Genomic DNA, 19,092 nt, shown 5'->3' with positions numbered 1-19,092 from the left:
CCTATATCTAGGCTGAACCAGGCCGGAACGCCCCTATAACCTCCGGCACTACATGTAATCGCCCCTCTATCCCACCCCCACCGCACAACCTGAAACCCTCAACCCCCTATTGTGTAGCGCACTGTCCCTGCCGGACAATGGCGCAATGTAGTTGCTTCCTCTCCTACACAAGGACAGCCACAATGTCAGTAAATAATACAGTGGGTAATAAAGAGAGAGTACACATTTTCATTAATCAGAGTAGGAGGGGAAACTGTAACACAGTATATGTTGAGTGAAACATAATTTTGTTTATTACAGAAGAGGGGGCAATGTGAACTCATGTCTTGTGTACTTGGATTATTTTGTTATATGCGAGTGGACACTGTAAGGAATGTGAGGGCCTCACTTCTTTCTCCCGAGAGATCCTCCCCTCAGGTGGCCAGGGAAAGGCTGTCGCTATCGGATCCTGACCCTGGTGGTGGATATGCGAGGGCAGACTACCTGGGTGAAGGAGACTTGGTGAGTGGAGGCAAGGCACACTTGGGTGAGTCTGGCATCCCCCAGGCGAGAACCCGGTTATACACGGTGGGAAGGAAGGCTGTAGGAAGCTGGAGGCCAGTGGCAGACTACAGAAAGGGAACAAGCCTGACCAGGCAAAGCTGCAGAGTGAGGTCCGAGCTGCGAGAGACGCAACCGTGGTGGGAGCTGAAATAACTGACACTGCACATGAAATCCATTAACCAAATGCTGGCTTTATTTGGTTAGGTAAGTGGTATATGGCTGCAGCCACCTTCATCAAGCCATTTCTCTCAACTGACCCATTGCATAATCATAGCCTAGAAACTCATAACAAATCTAGAACATCATGAGGTTCTGAAGTTTTGAAATCGTAGAGGGATAGGACAGGGAAGAGAAAAGACGGAGAAAGGAGTTGTTGAGAAAACAGCAGGAGGATTAAGAGAAATGGATCATAACAGGAGCAAAGCCACAGAAAGCCACTGTGGAGACGGAGGGAGGTGCCACGAGAGAGAGAGAGCTTGTGGCGGCCAGAAGCCTCACTGGAATGCCGGAAGCACTGACCGGTGAGTCAACCTAGGCAGGGGGACACCAGGGCGGCAGGCGAGCATGTCAGACCTGTGAGAACTTTAATGAATGCTGATATAAATGAAAGAAAGCACTTTTGAATAATGATCTGAATGAAAGCAAATACTGTTGAATACTGATCTGAATGAAAGCAATTTTGTGGAATCTCACGATATAAAGGAACTGTGTAACTTGAGAGAACAAGCATTGGCAAGAGCCATACGAATATGGGAAAGCGCAGCAAGTGAATAGTGGCAAAACAAGCAATAGTAAAGCATCATGAGGATGTGAAATGAGAATAAGCCAAGCACCACTGTAAAGCCGAAACAGTGGCAACATGCATATGAAGAAGAGGCAAGTAAGGTGTGTCGGTTGCATGACCTGTAATGTGTGGACCGTGCGGTCTGACAACTGGGCCTAGACCGAGGAGACACACCTATAGAAAAGCCACTTAAAAATACCTGCAAAGAAGCTTGTGAAATTAAGGAACTGAACTTTGTGAAATTGGTGAAAGGTAAGAAAACCAGAGCTTAGTAGTATCACAACGAATCGTGTTTTGAAAAAGTTTAAAGACTTGAAAGCTTGGGGAAGGGAGCCCCTTTGCATTGTGAACAATTTCAAGCATTGGGGAAGGGAATACCCTTTTCCTCATGAACTATCTCAAACCTTGGGGAAGGGAAACCCTTTACAAACCAAGAGCTGGCAGAAGCTCTGAACTGTTATTTGAACACATAATATTTTGATGCTGATATCCCTACACAATGTATACAAATAGACATGAGGGCAAGTATAGGTTTCGGACACAGACATAATTTACTTTGGGCTTCCTGACACAGACTATCCTTAGTTTTATTTAGGTAGGGAAATCCCACCTTAGCACAGGGGAAGTTAGGCCTTTTTCCAACCCTCTTTTCTGTTTAATAAAATGTATAGCCCAATCTTCAGTTCAGATGTCTGTGTCTACTTCATGATGCCTTCACAACACTCAGTGCTTACCACGTAGATGTGCTAAAATGTAAACTGTAATGTTACTGATGACGGAGAGCTATGAAAGAAAGACAGGTGAATAACAGGGCGTTGAATTAGAGGAAAAGAGAAAGGAATCCTTAAGAGGTAGAAAGAGGGAACCTGCTGTAGGTCACGTGGAGCACGACTATGCATGGTTCAAATGTAACTTGGTGAGCAGCATGGAGACAGGGCGGGGAGCCTAGCCAGGTATGCTTAAGAGTTTAAGTAACTTAAGAGTTAACTTTAAATTGAACAATTTTTAATTGAAAAATCAGGAGTATCCCGCCTAACTCGGGAGGTTTGGCATGTATGCTGTGAGGATCTTGGGTGAGTGGCTAGGCCACATGCTTCTTCGCTGTTTTCTCTCCCTGCCCGGCTTGCAGGGACACCAGTATTTTTTCCTCCCCTCTGCAATCCCTGCTGGGCTTCTGGGTGCATAGGGGTTGGATTGTTCGGCTCAAGGCCCTTTTTCTGAGCAGGGATTTGGTTGAGTGTGATCTGAGCAGGGGTCTGGTTGAGTGTGATCCAGTCTTAGTGGTCTTGCTGGACGGTACGTCCAGGATAGCCAGTGTGTTTATTTAGCCTAGGATGGAGAGTTGCTTCGAGCCCAGGCGGTGGTGGGGGTTGTGGCTTTGGCCCTCAGTCTAATCACCTTAACCCAAAGCAAGCCCACCACTTAAGAAGCGAGTGCACGTTTGTAAATAAGCAAGTTTATTGTACAGTTGTTCTGGGAGGGACTGAATGACACTGTAGAGTCAAACTAACCTGAGTCGATAGATTTGGAAAGGCGTGGCTGGCAGCCAAAGCATGACCACGTAGCTCTTTGGAGTTCCCGGGCCACCCATACAAAATCCTGTCTGAATCCTGCTTTTGTAAACAAACATTATCGCCCAGAACTGAGCCCCAATTTAGGAGACCCTGGGGGCACGGTTTGTTCGGCTGGGGGCATGAGGAACACTCATTGGCAGCCCCGGCGGCTAGCGCCAGGTCTCACTGCTAACAAGGGCTGCAAGATTCAACATGGCTGCCGTTGCTGGGAGGAACTGAGGGGGCCGCTGCATTACAGGCGCAGCAGCAATGGGGCGACAACCCACTGGGTGATTAGGCGGGGAGTACGGCTGAGCCCCTGATTAGGAGCTCGAGGGGGAGAGTCAGGGCCCTCTGACCCAACGCTGAGAGGAGGACGGGATCGCATTGACTGCAGAGCATTGGTCACCCAGACTGTGGGGCAGTAACAGTGGCAGCTGAAGCAGCGTCTGTCATGTTGGGGCGGACGAGCCGGCCCTGAAGGCAGTTGACTGGGCAACCGGCCAGAGGAGACAGGCAAGTGCGGCGCTGCCTCCGGATTAGGAGGCAAGGTGGCAGTGACAAGCCTGGTGGCAGCCAGAGCAGCAAAGTGGTGCTGCATTGTTTGGGTGCACGGGGGGGCTGCGGATGTCCAACCCCCCCATCGGAGCCACTGATAACTGTGGGGATTGTGGCCGGTGAAGGAGGTGGGCCGTGTGCCGCTGCGAAGAGACCCTCTGAAATGGGACGGTTGAGGCTGGTGCACATGTGGCTAAACTGTTCAACTCCATAGTGGGGGAAGGCACGATACCCCTGATGTTTCCTCAGGCTCTAAAAGCAGTTATCCCGAAACCGGGGAAGGATCTAACTAATTGCGCATCATACAGGCCTATCTCCCTCCTTAACGTTGATGCTAAGATCCTTACCAGAATCCTTTAGTCACGCTTGGAATCCTGTCTTCCCCGATTGATCCACCCTGACCAGGCAGGCTCCCTGTACACAGGCAGGGAGTGGACAACATGTGAAAGATACTTCATGTCCTCAATGCCCCGGTGGTGAAGGAAGAGGGGGCACTCTTGCTAGCCCTCGTTGCCAAGAAGGGGTTCGACTGGGTGGGCTGGGCTTTTATGGGGGAGGTGTTCGCAGCCCTGGGGATGGGCCCAAGGTGGACCGGCTGGATGACAGCCCTATACTCAAAGCCGACGGCAAGGTGGTGGTCAATGGGACCGAATCACAGACCTTCCTCCTTGTCAGAATTATATGCAGTACCCTTTGGGAACACAACACACAATTAAGACTACAAGTGACAGTACAATTTCACCTTTGGTACAAGCCTCTATTACACAGTTAAAGTGGTAGCAGTAGCAGAGCAGCCAGACTTATCTCAAGAGTAAGTGAGCAGTATCAAATAGTTACAAAAAGGACAGCAATTACTATGATTCAGGCAAACACTGACTCAAGGTTTTCAAGTAAAAGAATATATATCAGTTGTATAACATTACACTATTATAAGCAGTCTAAAAATCACTCTCTTAATACATCACACCACTTCCCTTAAATTCCAGACAAGTTAAGCTCACAAAATGAAGTGGGAGCAAAATGGCACTCCAGCAATTTAAAAGGGACGGAAAGACAGAACTTAACAGAAATGAATCCACACCAACAGGTAATTACTCAGGGCAAGCAAACAAAAGAGACTACAATGATAAAATCAGATAGAAAAGGCTTAGGGCCAAAGTCAATGGTTCAAAAGTCTTTTGCTCAAGATAATACAGTTCAGTGTAGTTTGCAGTAAAGTTCATGACACGGTTTCCGACGAGGCTGGTTGGTAGAAAAGTTAGTTCAAAGAGAAGAGGAGGACAAGCCCTCGGATTGGAGAAAAATTTCAAACACTTTCACCACGGCTGAACGAAACAAATAACCGGATTTGCACACTACCTTTAAAACGGAGAGAGAGCTGTAGCTGAGGCAGGCGTTCCTGGTAGTTCCTGCAGGGTCACGGTTCCTGAAGTGACTGTCGGACTGATCAGAAGTAGGAAGACTGGAGGGTCCTGCACTACCCAGGGAAGAAACCAGCAGCAGAGCAAAGCAACAAATAAAAGGTGCGCTCCTTAAAACCCGAGCAGGGTCTGAACTTCCTGGCTATCCGGCCCACTGTAGCTCTGTACAGTGAATTCGACCAGGGGAGGGGTCCTGGCTTGCAGTTTGGGTGAACTGGTTGGTCCCACCAGTTCAGGGGAAGAAGTTTCCTGGAGGATCTTCTCTGTTGTCGGATTCTGGAGATTCGGTCCTTCTGCAGGGCTTCACCGGGCGGTTCAGTCGTTGTAGGAGTCCTCTTCTGCCAGTTCCTCATTGGTTCTTTCGTTCCAGTGGTAACTCTGCTCTTCCAGTCCCAGAGACCTGCTTTTTATGCAGTTTTCCCCCATTCATACAGCCTGGCTGTCAATCACACAGCAGGGTGGCTGTCCCGGCAAGGACAGTCACCCAGCCAATCAAACAGGAGTGTGACTTGGGTTACCAAGGGAACCCATGGCAGGGGTCCTAAAACTCCTCCCTCACATCCTGCCTACCCAGACTCTCAGGCGCCTAAAGGAGGGCTTCTGTGTGGAAGCCCGCGAAAAGGTGATGAACAAAGGGACCAAACCTGGTTTGGCGCGCAGAGTAAAACACGAGAAAGACTTTAACAAAAAGAAATGGCGAATAAACCCGGCCGTAGCAAAAATAAAATGTATTTGTTCAAGCGGGTTTATGTTCGAGGCTAATATAATAGCCTAAAACATTAACACGTTTATATAAGATAATTGCTGTAGAAAAGTTAGGGTAGATACCACTGCCACAGCCAAGTCTTAATGTAAAGGGAGTGAAACAATGCTCCAAGAGGCACAGACTAAAAGGGATAAGAATTAACCCTTTCCAATACTCCATGGAAGATGGGGTGTACTGGGTCTGTGGTAAAAGTGACTAAATAAAGTTAATGGCTACTTTATCTTTTCTGGGGGACAGTAGTCAGCCCCAGAAAATGGAGTCAGTTGGAAGTCTAAAAGACAGCCCTGTGTCACTGCACTGAAGGTGCTGTGTAACACGCATGAAAAATATGGTGCCCTGGAGTAGGTGAGGCTCCAGTGGCCAAGATCACACAAAAAGTTGAAATACACATAGCAAAACACATGTAAGAGTGGGAAAAAAGGCTAACACTCTTACCAGGTGAAAAAAAGAAATCCTAGAAATCCAGCAAAGCTGCTGAGGGACTCAGTAAGTAAGGGAAATCCACCATTTATGAGAATTCTCCCTAACACTCGCCATCCCCCGCCCCCAGACTAAGGGACAGGAGGATTTAATCCACTCCTGGGTCAATCTCTAACTCTAGTCGGTTAAAAACATCCTAGAGAGACCATTCGTATTTTGGTGGTGACATCCTGCTCTGTGCTCAATGGAAAAATCAAACCCTTGCAGGCAGATTGACCATCTTAGAAGTTTAGGGGTTTCCCCTTTCATTTGCATTAACCATCTCAAGGGTTGTTGGTCAGTTTGAATCACAAAAGTAGATCCATACAAGTATGATCTAAACTTCTTCAAACTCCACACAATGGCAAAGCATTCACGCTCTATGGTTGCCCACCTTGTCTCTGGTTCCTTCAGTTTCCTACCTATGAAGCAAATGGGGTGTTCTACCTTTCTCATCCAGTTGATAAGGACTGCACCTTTACCTATATTGGAGGCACCTGTCTGCACAACGAAGGGTTGGTGGTAATCAGGAGCTCTTAGGACTGGAGCTTGACAAAGGGCTTTCTTCAGGGTTTCAAAAGCTTGAGTGCACTCCTCATTCCATCTAACCTTTTTAGGGAATTTTGGAGAGTAGACTACATTCAAGGGAGAAGCTATGGTCCCATAGTTCTCTATGAAATTCCTGTAGTACCCAGTGAGACCTAGAAAAGGTCTCACTTGGGTTTGAGTAGTAGGGGTGGCGCAGTTTTGCACAGCTTGTACTTTGCTGGGCAATGGCCTTATCTCACCTCCTCCTACCTCATGACCAAGGTAGACCACTTTACTCTGACCAATTTGACATTCGCTTCGCTTTATGGTCAGATGGGCCTGCTCAAGAGCCTGTAAAACATATCCTAGGTGGTCAATAGGTTCTTTCCATGTAGGGCTGAACAATGCAATGTCATTCAAGTATGCCATGCCGAAGTCCTCCATCCCATTCAGAACTTCATTAACCATCCTTTGAAATGAAGCAGGTGCATTCTTTAGTCCAAAAGAAATAACCTCAAACTGGTAGAGGCCTGCTGGGGTAGAAAGTGCAGTTTTCTCCTTGGCATGGTCTGTCAGTGCTATTTGCCAATAGCCTGAGGTTAGGTCAAATGTACTGAGGTACTTGGCTGAACCAAGCCTATCCACCAGTTCATCTGTCCTTGGCAAAGGATGGGCATCAGTCTTAGTGACTGCATTTAGAGCTCTATAGTCTACACAGAATCTCAACTCCTTGGATCCTGCCTTTGGTACTAGAACAACTGGACTAGACCATGGACTTGTAGATGGCTCCATAACCCTGAGATCAAGCATCTTGTTGACTTCTCCTTTGGTGTGGGATCTCACATGCTCTGACATTCTGTAACCTCTGCTTTTCACAGGTAAACAGTCACCAGTGAGAATATCATGCTGGCCCCAAGGGGTCAAGCCTGGTGATAGTGAAAACAGGGAGGCAAACTGATTCAACAGAACTTTGCACTCCTCCTGTTGTTCAGAAGTCAGCTGAGAAGAGAGAGTAACTCCTTCTATCTGTTCATCTAAAGGTTGGCCTCTGAAGTGGTCAGATAGAGGTTCACTCTCCTCTTCCTCTTGAGCTGAAGCTAGAAGCAAAGCTCCTACTTCAGGTCTCGAGACATAAGCCTTTAAACGGTTGGTGTGAAAGAATCTGGGAGCCTCCTTAGGTCTGCATAGTCCACCAGATAGTTCACCTCTCCAAGTTTGCCCACAACCTTAAAGGGTCCTATCCATTTGTCCTGCAAGGCCCTCTGCCTTGTTGGCACCATAACTAATACAAGCTGGTCTTGAGAGAACTCAACCGTGCTGCCCTTCTGGTCATGCAAATGTTTGACCAGAGCCTGACCTGCTTTTAAGTTATCACTTGCTTCTGCCATCATGTGTGACATTATCCTCCGGAGACCTATCACATAGTCAGTCACTCTGACTGGCTTGGGGGAAGGAGCACTCTCCAACCCCTCCTTGATCAGGGCCAATGGACCTCTGACTGGATAGCCATAGAGAAGTCGAAAGGGACTGTAACCAACTCCCTCCTAAGGGACTTCTCTATATGCAAAGAGAAGGCATGGCAGTAGAAGGTCCCACTTTTTCTTAAGGGGTTCTTCTAAAGCACTTATCATGCTCTTCATAGTATGATTAAACCTCTCTACCAATCCATTTTTCTGTGGATGGTAGGCTGTAGAGAACTTGTAAGTGACACCACAGTTTTTCCACATGGCTTGCATGTAGTGGGACATAAAATTGGATCCCCTGTCGGATATCACTACCTTAGGAAACCCTACTCTGGTAAAAAATACCAAGTAGAGCCTTAGCCACAGCCTGAGCCGTAACAGTTCTCATAGGTATGGGTTCTGGGTATCTTGTAGCATGGTCTACTACAACCAGGAAAAACCTGTTCCCTGAAGATGTGGGAGGGTCAATGGGACCGACAATGTCAATGCCCACCCTCTCAAAAGGAACTCCCACCACTGGGAGAGGCACCAGGGGTGCTACATTCCTAGCTCCACTCTTGCCAGAGGTTTGGCAAGTGTGACAGCTCCTACAGAATTTGTCAACTTCTGAACCCATCTTAGGCCAGTAGAAGTAGAGAGAGAGCCTTTCCTTGGTCTTCTTGAAACTCAAGTGACCAGCCAAAGGTATCTCGTGGGCTAACTGTAGGAACTGGAGTCTGTTGGCAAGGGGCACTACAAGTCTGTTGCAGTACCCAGGGGTAGACTCAGTTGGTTCACTGTAGAAGAGGCCATCTTCCCAGCTTAACCTGTGCTTCCCAACTTCTTGCCCATCAAGTTGGTTAGCAGCCTGTTGTCGAAGACCTTCAAGAGTAGGACACTCTCTCTGTCCTTTGCTAAAGTCTGCCCTGTTGGGTTCACCTTCTGCCAGTAAAGACTGCAGCTCAGGATGGTCAACAGGGTCAAGATCCCCAACTAAGACAGTGTCTTCTTCCAGCTCTGACTCTTCAGATACTGGCTCAACCACACAAGGTTGCACCTCACACTCTGCCTCAGCAGGGGGAGGGATCACAGGTGTGATCTTGGGCAATCTCGGTGATATCCTTGTTGGTAGCACAGGGGTGCTGTCTGTCTTTTTCCTGGAGGTCTTGGGTTTCCCGTTTGCCTCAATCTTTCTAGAAATAGCAGTGAGCAACTCCTGTGCAGTGCGAGTGATAGTTTCCTCTATTATCTCCTCTGGAGAGCCTCTCAAGGTTCTCTCCCGTGTAGACATAATGAGCTGCTGTCTCCTCTTACTAGGAGGCCTGGGGGTGCTTGACACAACTCCAAGAATTTTCAGGTCATTACCCAACAGGACTCTCCCAGGTACTTCACTCTGCACACTAACTGGTATTTTGACAATCATATCATTACACTGGATGAGAGCTGGTAACTGGGGAAGCATTTGCACAGGGCCTCCGGCTAACTTGGTGAGGTGTTTGGGTGCCTTAGTAACATCCTCCACCGTGTAAAACGATTCATCCACCACAGTTATGCTGGCTCCAGTGTCTCTGATGGCAGGAGTCTCCTGACCATTTACAAGAACACTATCTTTATAATACTCTTTAGTATTATCTGGGATGGGATTATAGACATCTAAATTCTGTTGTTCCCACAAGTACAGGGACACTAAAGAAACACTAGCTGAGACTCTCATGTGTTCTTCAGCCAGTAGGTGAAAGTTTCCACTTGCCATAGGGACTTCTTCCTCTGGGGAGAAGGCTAAGGAGACAGTGTAGACCCCTGAAGGTTTACCCTTGCATCTGGGATCCCCTGTCACATGGTCAGTTGACCCACAAACATACCATTTCCCAAATGGCTTAATGAATGGGGGATTGTTCTGACCTCCACCTGGTATGGGTCCAGATGGTGCACTAGCCTGATTTGGTTTCACTTGGGGTTTACCCTTATGTTGTTGTTTGTGGCCCTATTTTGGATTGGAGGTATTAGAATTCTCTTTGTTGTCTTCCTTTGGTTGTTTTCCCTCATCATTTTTCTCAGTAACCCCAGAATCCTTGTGAGTAGCTTCGTTGGCAACCCACAAGTCAGCAGCCTTAGCTAGTTTTTTGGATCTATCTCCTCAGAATCAGCCAAGTGCTGTCTGAGCTCAGGAGAGCAGACATCAAAAATAGACTCCAACATTACAAGATTTCTCATTCCTTCATAAGTGTTTACTCTGTAACCCTTAATCCAACCATCTTAAGTTTTTCAAACATTCACATACACAGGTAGCCCAAGGCGTACCATCATGCTGTTTGAGGTAAAAAAAAATACCAAGTAGAGCCTTAGCCACAGCCTGAGCCGTAACAGTTCTCATAGGTATGGCTTCTGGGTATCTTGTAGCATGGTCTACTACAACCAGGAAAAACCTGTTCCCTGAAGATGTGGGAGGGTCAATTGGACCGACAATGTCAATGCCCACCCTCTCAAAAGGAACTCCCACCACTGGGAGAGGCACCAGGGGTGCTACATTCCTAGCTCCACTCTTGCCAGAGGTTTGGCAAGTGTGACAGCTCCTACAGAATTTGTCAACTTCTGAACCCATCTTAGGCCAGTAGAAGTAGAGAGAGAGCCTTTCCTTGGTCTTCTTGAAACTCAAGTGACCAGCCAAAGGTATCTCGTGGGCTAACTGTAGGAACTGGAGTATGTTGGCAAGGGGCACTACAAGTCTGTTGCAGTCCCCAGGGGTAGACTCAGTTGGTTCACTGTAGAAGAGGCCATCTTCCCAGCTTAACCTGTGCTTCCCAACTTCTTGCCCATCAAGTTGGTTAGCAGCCTGTTGTCGAAGACCTTCAAGAGTAGGACACTCTCTCTGTCCTTTGCTAAAGTCTGCCCTGTTGGGTTCACCTTCTGCCAGTAAAGACTACAGCTCAGGATGGTCAACAGGGTCAAGATCCCCAACTAAGACAGTGTCTTCTTCCAGCTCTGACTCTTCAGATACTGGCTCAACCACACAAGGTTGCACCTCACACTCTGCCTCAGCAGAGGGAGGGATCACAGGTGTGATCTTGGGCAATCTCGGTGATATCCTTGTTGGTAGCACAGGGGTGCTGTCTGTCTTTTTCCTGGAGGTCTTGGGTTTCCCGTTTGCCTCAATATTTCTAGAAATAGCAGTGAGCAACTCCTGTGGAGTGCGAGTGATAGTTTCCTCTATTATCTCCTCTGGAGAGCCTCTCAAGGTTCTCTCCCGTGTAGACATAATGAGCTCCTGTCTCCTCTTACTAGGAGGCCTGGGGGTGCTTGACACAACTCCAAGAGTTTTCAGGTCATTACCCAACAGGACTCTCCCAGGTACTTCACTCTGCACACTAACTGGTATTTTGACAATCATATCATTACACTGGATGAGAGCTGGTAACTGGGGAAGCATTTGCACAGGGCCTCCGGCTAACTTGGTGAGGTGTTTGGGTGCCTTAGTAACATCCTCCACCGTGTAAAACGATTCATCCACCACAGTTATGCTGGCACCAGTGTCTCTGATGGCAGGAGTCTCCTGACCATTTACAAGAACACTATCTTTATAATACTCTTTAGTATTATCTGGGATGGGATTATAGACATCTAAATTCTGTTGTTCCCACAAGTACAGGGACACTAAAGAAACACTAGCTGAGACTCTCATGTGTTCTTCAGCCAGTAGGTGAAAGTTTCCACTTGCCATAGGGACTTCTTCCTCTGGGGAGAAGGCTAAGGAGACAGTGTAGACCCCTGAAGGTTTACCCTTGCATCTGGGATCCCCTGTCACATGGTCAGTTGACCCACAAACATACCATTTCCCAAATGGCTTAATGAATGGGGGATTGTTCTGACCTCCACCTGGTATGGGTCCAGATGGTGCACTAGCCTGATTTGGTTTCACTTGGGGTTTACCCTTATGTTGTTGTTTGTGGCCCTATTTTGGATTGGAGGTATTAGAATTCTCTTTGTTGTCTTCCTTTGGTTGTTTTCCCTCATCATTTTTCTGAGTAACCCCAGAATCCTTGTGAGTAGCTTCGTTGGCAACCCACAAGTCAGCAGCCTTAGCTGGTTTTTGTGGATCTATCTCCTCAGAATCAGCCAAGTGCTGTCTGAGGCCAGGAGAGCAGACATCAAAAATAGACTCCAACATTACAAGATTTCTCATTCCTTCATAAGTGTTTACTCTGTAACCCTTAATCCAACCATCTTAAGTTTTTCAAACATTCACATACACAGGTAGCCCAAGGCGTACCATCATGCTGTTTGAGGGTCCTAAATCTCTTCAGGTATTGGGAAGGGGTTTTCCCACATCTAGCAATTAAATCTAGCTTCACACACTCATAATCCATCCTATCCAACTCCATCACAACATCAGATGCAACCGTGTGTAGCGTAGAGAAGAGCCAGGGAAGCAATTGATTCCCTGTGAGACCTTGAATACCCTGGTTATACTCAAACATTGCCAACCAATACAAAAGATCAAGCTTAACCTCATACATACCCACAATTTCTTTAGGCATACAGGGTCTCTTAGGACTGGAAGACCTAGAGGACTCTGGGAGAGAAGCATTTTCAAGAGACAATATTTTCATTTCTAGTTCATGATTCAACTCCATTTCTCTGAGTTTCAGTTCTTGGTGTTTTTGTTCAGTTTGCGCATTTAAACGTTTGAATTCCAGTTCAAGCCTCATTTCCTCTAGAGCAATGAATTCAGGACTGAGTGTAGGACCTGTGGGGGTCCCAGTGGACAAGGGTTGAGGCTGCTGAGCAGGTAAGGGAGCAGAGAGCCCTACATTAGGAGATGCATCTACTTCTTCCAATTAATCAGTAACAGATATAGTATCATCCTCAATACTTTCCACATTTTCTAAGGAGTCAGGCATTTCAGAGTCACTCCCTGGACTTGGGCTCTTTGACAATTTTTCAATTCAGACTTTTTGCCTTTGGCAGAGAGTTTCCTTTCTTTACACATGTTTCTTAAATAATCAGAGTGTAACTCAGGAGGGTCTCCTGACTGTGGCTTTCAATATCAGACATGATTAATATTGCTTTATGAACGGTACCAGTACGGGACCGGCACCGTTCATTACGGGCTGCCCTATTATGAGGCCTGCTAGCGGGTCCCGCTTTTCACGCCTGGTCAGACCAGACCTGAAAAGCGGGACCCGCTAGCAGGCCAGGATGCTAACAACAGGCCCGTCATTAATGGGCCCGTTGTTAGCATCATCCCCATTCCCATTGAGCCCTATGGGGCTCAAATGGGAATGAGGATTGATTTTTACCAGGTCCCAGAAAAGGGCAATAACCGGGTCCGCCAAGGTCAGAATGACCCGGTTATTGCCCTTTTCTGGGACCCTGTAAAAAATCACCGCCTGGGTCATAATGAGGCCCTTAGCCTTGAACATCCCTTGATGCCCCTCATGCGCTACCTCCATAATCTTGCTCCTCACTCCTTCTGGAGGAAACACTTTATTGCCCCTCAGAACTGTGCTCCATTTGACATGCAATTCATCATATATCCGCCTCCCAGAATCAGGAATCACACCTTTTCATATTTGTTCACTCCATAACCACTACCAATTTTCGCCTTTATCTCCATCATTACTGGATCTGCAAGCATGGCTTCATTTCATTCCTCCTCTGACACCACATCCCGACTAATCTCCAACACTTGATCATCACACTCATCACCCATATCAAATTCCTCTACCACATTGGTTAACTTTGAAAGACAATCAGCCGCTTTGTTTCGCAGACCAGGCACATACTCTACTTCCCAGGAATACTCTTGCAAACCTGCAATTCACTTCCTTATTCTGAAGGATACATTATCTAACCTTATCGTGGTCAGCCCCTCCCTTAATGGTTTGTGATCAGTACGGACCACATATCTTAAACCCCACACAAAAGGTCTAAACTTATCAATTGCTCACTTTGCTGCCAACAATTCATTTTCTACAGTCGAAGAGTTCACTTCTGCTTCCTTCAATACTTTGGAGGCAAAGGCTATCATGGACTCTCCTCCTTCAGCCTTCTGCGACAGTACCACCCCCAAGCCATGGTTACTCGCATTAGTAGTCAAAATACTCTTTCTCCTGTAATCAAAACCGCTCAGGATGGGTGCCATGTTCAATGCCGCTTTGACGTCTTAAAACTCTGCTTCACACTGTCCATCCCACTTGAATTGTATACCTTTCTTCACCAACTTTCTCATATTGTAGGTTTTGCTGGCTAGACTGGAAACAAATTTGGCATAATACTCTGCCATCCCCAGGAACGAGACAATCTGTTCTTTATTACTTGGACTGCAACAATGTTGCTATACCATTAATCAAACCCTTTTTCGGTCAGATTACATGCCTCGATATCTCATGTCCGAGATTCTTTATTACCTCCTTGTGGAACTCATACTTCTCTTTGCTGTCAAACTAGCATTTCTTAATGTGTTCAACACTCTGGTTAACCTTTCATCATGTTCCTCTAAATCCTTGCCATACACAAGTACATCATCTTGAAACAGTTAATACATCACATGCTGAAACGCAACAGTCATAGAGACTAACCCAAACGGCATTCTCTTTCACTGAAAGAATCCTTACGGAGTGAGAAACGCAGTGATGTTCCTTGATGACGGTTGTAATACTATTTGGTGGTACGTGGATTTCAAGTCCAATGTTCTTAATACACTAGCACCTCCAATTGTTCCTAGCATCTCCTTTATATTTGAAAGAGGATGTCTATCCGGCACTATACAATTGTTTGCAGAGCGTAAGTCGATGCAAAGTCTCAATTTCCAATTTGGCTTTCGCACAACTACGAAAGGAGAGACCCACTCGGACGAGTCCGTCCTTTCTATCACACCCTGCTTCTCCATTAGGGCCAGCTCTGCTTTCACTTCTTATCTCAATTTGATGGGAATCTTCCTCACTTTGTGTACAAAAGGACTAGCACTTGACCTCATCCGGATTTCGTGCATGTATCCCTTCATACATCCCAGTTTATCCTTAAAAAAACTCATGTTGCATTTCATGTCTTCTGCCATCCTCTTTCTTCTCCTCCACCAAATACACAGCCTCATCGTGTTTGGATTCAACTCAATACTTACATTTTTTTGATGTGATCAGTTCAAAAGTGGATAATTCCCTTTGCTGGACACATACACTTCCCCTTGGCACATCTGTCCTTGAATCCCATTACGGTCCAGAACCATTCTATACGTTCAATGCACCTTCCTCCATAAGCTATGGGTGTTACGCTCACCTTGTCTCTGCGGGGGTGTCGAATGGGAGCGGGTTCAGGTGGTCCGTTCCAGCGTGGTTGAGCTCCACTCCCTAGCTGGTTTGCTCGGGTGCCCTTGTCTCTGCTTGAACTGGCCTGAAGTCAGCTCCTGATGGGAAAACAATAAATATGAGGGACTGGTGCCTTCCCCGGTGGACCCTTCCCTTACGTCCCCAGATAAGAGTTCTTGTTGTTCTGTTTACCCAACGCAGGTTTTGCTCACCTTGGAGATTGTAATGATGTGCTCTCCTTCCTGCTCGTCTCGGCAGAGGTGCAATGTTGCTCCTCTGAATCGAGTTGCTGCACTGATTCCGGTGCAATGTTCTTATAGATCGAGTTACTCCACTGATCCGGTACGAGGGCACTTGGATCGAGTTGCTCCACTGATCCGGTGCAAATGGTGAGTCTTCCTTTGTTTAAATATGCAATAGAACCACTGTTAGTTATTCACTGTTCCCTTGCCAATGTTCTCTAATTCCTATGTCTCTTCTCCCAACAGATTCTGGACGTCGAACAATGTGTGAACAGCAGAAGCACAGATGGAGCTGCCACGTGAAGCGTTGGACGCTGTTGAGGGCATGTAAGCTACGGTCGTGAGAAAGAACTGTACTTGCGAGCTTTTCTTCTAAACTAACCTTGTTTGCTTTTCTCTTCTTTCTCCATAGATGCCGTGGCTATGCAGAAGATTGAGCGGAGCGTCGGAGATGTGCCAGAGGCTGAATCAGCTGTTGTGCGGAAGGAAGAAGGTCGCGGGACCGCTGCGGATGCCGAAGATCACTGGGTAAGTGTCAGGTAAGCTGGAATCCTCGCGTGCTTGCAGAATTCTGGAATTTCTTTCCGTGGATCAGATGTCAGCAGAGAGCGTTCTGCTGCCATGGGCAGTTCAACGCGAAGCGTCTGACAAGGCCTGGGCGGGGTTTATATAGCCAGGCCCGGCCACACCCAAGATCTTGGAGCATGTTCTGCTGGCCACGCCCATACTTGCCACTCCCATTCCAGAAGAATGTTCAGGCCTGCAGACAGCCAGTGTTAGTTGTTGAACAGGCTTCATAGTACGAGCCTGGTGGCAAAGGCGCCAGGACAGGGTCCAGGTGGGCCTTCCTTGATCTCTCCGGTTTTTAATCCGGACCGGGTGTCTTTTAAGTCCCGAGGGCAGGGTTGCATTGTCTCTCGGAGGTACTGGTCATGACATGGGTTTAATATCCACTTAGTTCAAAGTACCTTTGTTACGCATGCACTACTCAAAGATCCTTTTGGACATAAGTGTGTACTTGGCCCACGAATCTATCTGGTTTTGCCAAAAATAACGAAAAAAATAAGTGAATGCGCCTTTTGTGTGCATTCAGCACAGTAAAAAATGTCAAAGCCCGAAATGGCGAACAAGGAGAGCGGGGGTGTCCCCTGCTCCACTAGTTCAGCATTATGGGCTTCAGAGGTTGCAGGGGTGACCCCTACTTAATTTTATACAAAGTAGCGGACAAATGACAAAAAGAGCATTCAATATTCTCAAAATGCAAACAAGTCAAATTTGCACTTTTGAGACTCGTGTTTTTGCGATGAAGTTATTTCATGCAGATCCAATCTATCACCATGTTTATGCCTTTCCCTTCTATTTTGATAACCGCCATGGGTTTCTCAGCATCACCATCTACTGTTCCAACTAGGTCCTCCACTGCATAAGTGCATTCTTCCAGCTCCTCACACAATTCATCCACACAGTCATTGGATTCTACTTTGCTCTTGCAGCAATTTGTAAATTGTCCTCTATTGTGGCCGTTTTTACATAAAGCCTTCAAACCCAGACATTTGTCACCATTTTCAAAGTGACATAGGCTGTGGCAACAAAAGCATTTCTTTTTTTCTTCTTCGTCTTTCCTATCCTTTAACGTGGTAGTTATTTTTTTCACTAACAGTTTCTTCTTCACCATCTTTTTCCCTTGGACAGATACAACTTCTGCAGCAGCCTGCACTACTTCAGGCTTTATCGCCTATGATTCAGTTCTTTTTTCGCGCTTCTTTAGACAGCTGTATCTATGAACGACTTCTTTCACCTCACTAATCAACTCCCCCAAGGATGGATTGTTCTTTGACCACAGGGCCTCCCTCACTTTGCTGTCACTGCATTCAAGCATGAACTAGTCTTGCTGGCATTCTTGGAGGGTGTTCCCAAAGTCACAAGTTGAGTTCAAACCTCTCAGAGCCACCATGTAGTGTTCCACCGACTCATTTTGCACTTGCTGGCTCTTACCAAAATGATACCTCTCGAGAACAATACCTAGGGCTTTCTCATAATGTTTGTCTAGCATTTTTATGCAATTTTCATACTCCGTCATATTGCCCGATTTTTCTTTAGATAAGGCAGGCAGATGCTCAAATTGATCCTGCCATAATTGCCAAGCGCTGAATCAAAAAGGACTTCTTCCTTTCACTGGAAAAGTTTGGGCCTTGCACTGCTTGCCCCATTGGACTCCCACCACACTGCCATAACAGCAGTGGAATGGCTACCACAACTACCATCCACAAGCATGGTAAAATGGCCACCACAATTGAGAACAACCAACAGGGGACCCACAGGGACCAACAGGAGCCATCCCATTGGCCTGTGCAAGGAACTATACCAGAGGATTTAATTCGCTGGATGGCAGAAGTGAAAGGCAGTTGGAGCTCTCTGTCGCTCCGCTGCGCTCCGCTGCGCTCCGCATTCACCTCGGGCCCCCTTGGACCTCCACCACACTGCCATAACAGCAGTGGAATAGCTACCGCAACTACCGTCCACAATCATGGTAAGATGGCCGCCATCATCGAGAACAACCAATAGAGGACCCACAGGGACCAACAGGAGCTGTCCCATTTGTCCCATTGGCCTGTGCAAGGACCTATACCATAGGATTGTATTTGCCGGATGGTGAAGCCGGAAGGCAGAAGTGAAAGGCAGCTGGAGCTCTCTGCCACTCCGCTACGCTCAGCGTCCACCTCAGGACCCCTTGGACCACCACCACACTGCGAACAGCAGTGGAATGGTTACCGCAACTACCATCCACAATCATGGTAAGATGGCCGCCGCCATTGAGAACAACCAACAGAGGACCCACAGGGACTAGCAGGAGCCGTTCCATTGGCCCGTGCAAGGACCTATACCAGAGGATTTCATTCGCCAGATGGCGAAGTGAAAGGCAGCTGGAGCTCTGTGCCACTCTCTGCTGCTTGCCGCAATCGCCCATCGGACAACACATCTTTGCGGAATCTGCCAGCAGTATAGCACACAAAGATAAGCCTGTAGCACCAGCAAAGGCACATGGCTGTACCTCTACAACCTTACACGACTTTGTTAATATTTATTGTGCATGCGTAATACGCACCCTGCCCCCTAGCTTGTTTCTTTCAGCCTGCATCACCTTCGGCTGGACACCAGTAACTAACGGAACCCACGCTGCATGCCTATGGTCCGCAACAGATCACATCCAATCACCTCCCAGGTAACACCGACTCTTATCCCTATTTCATCACCTGACGCTGTTGTCCATCTTACAAACAGCATGAGTCCACACACCCGCAGATTATACCCACCACGGCCCATCCGTACACCTTGCCATGTTCTGAAGAGCAAGGAGGACACGGGGAACAGATCGAGCCCCGACCGGCTCCGCCAACATGCACTGTGAATATGAGCGTTGCCCTCCTTCGCTCAACTATATTGCTAATCTACTAGGTAGAATGATCGTAAGTCGCGACCCCACCACCGACG

The sequence above is a fragment of the Ambystoma mexicanum genome, chromosome 8 (assembly GCF_040938575.1).
Source record: "Ambystoma mexicanum isolate Mex_15411 chromosome 8, UKY_AmexF1_1, whole genome shotgun sequence".
In the NCBI taxonomy this organism is placed as follows: Eukaryota; Metazoa; Chordata; class Amphibia; order Caudata; family Ambystomatidae; genus Ambystoma; species Ambystoma mexicanum.
The sequence above is the reverse complement of the archived record's forward strand: the minus strand, read 5'-3'. Positions refer to the sequence as shown.